The following is an 806-nucleotide window of genomic DNA, read 5'->3' on the forward strand; positions in this document are numbered from 1 at the left end:
GTTACAATAAAACCACTAAAATAAATTTGAATTTATTTTAAATTTTATTCCTTAGTAGCCTTACATGCACCTTTTGGTTATAAATTTCACATATATTAATTGAAAACTTTAAATTATTCAGGAAATAATGAATACTTATATATATATATATATATATATTATAAAACTTTAAAAGAAAAGGAGTGCTATTTTTTAATAATAAGTAATTAAATTGGATTAAAACCTTTAATACAAAGATTGTCAATAAAAAAAGATGCACAAATATTAATTTAATTTCTTTTGTTTACTTTAAAAAAACGTTTTAAATATAAATGATTTTAGTTAAATAGTTTAGGAAATATTTAATTCACGTATAGGAATAGTAATGAAGACATAATATATTGAGATTCTTCACCTAATAAATTTACTTAGATAAAAATTATAATATCTATAAAATCTTTTAGATATTTGAAAATTTAGATTAACGATCAAGATTTAATCTACAAATAAACGATTGCGATAAAATCTTAAATGCATATATATATACCATGTAATTTATAGGAAAATTTTTTAAAAGGAATATTAACCATTTTATTTAACTTTTTTACATATATGATGATAAGAAGTAGGACTAAATAACCTTCGAATGCATACCACGTTTTTTGGGTTTATTGGGGAGCATGTTGTTAATCTTCGTAGTTTTCCCAAAGACCTCAAAATCTCAAGCTATTACATCAAAAAAGTAGACTACAATTAGTTGTTTTAAAAAAATTAAACACAAAAAGTAAAATATTATGAGTAAACATTGATTAAAAACGATATGAAAG

The sequence above is a fragment of the Capsella rubella genome, unplaced genomic scaffold (genome assembly GCF_000375325.1).
Source record: "Capsella rubella cultivar Monte Gargano unplaced genomic scaffold, Caprub1_0 scaffold_2, whole genome shotgun sequence".
NCBI lineage: Eukaryota > Viridiplantae > Streptophyta > Magnoliopsida > Brassicales > Brassicaceae > Capsella > Capsella rubella.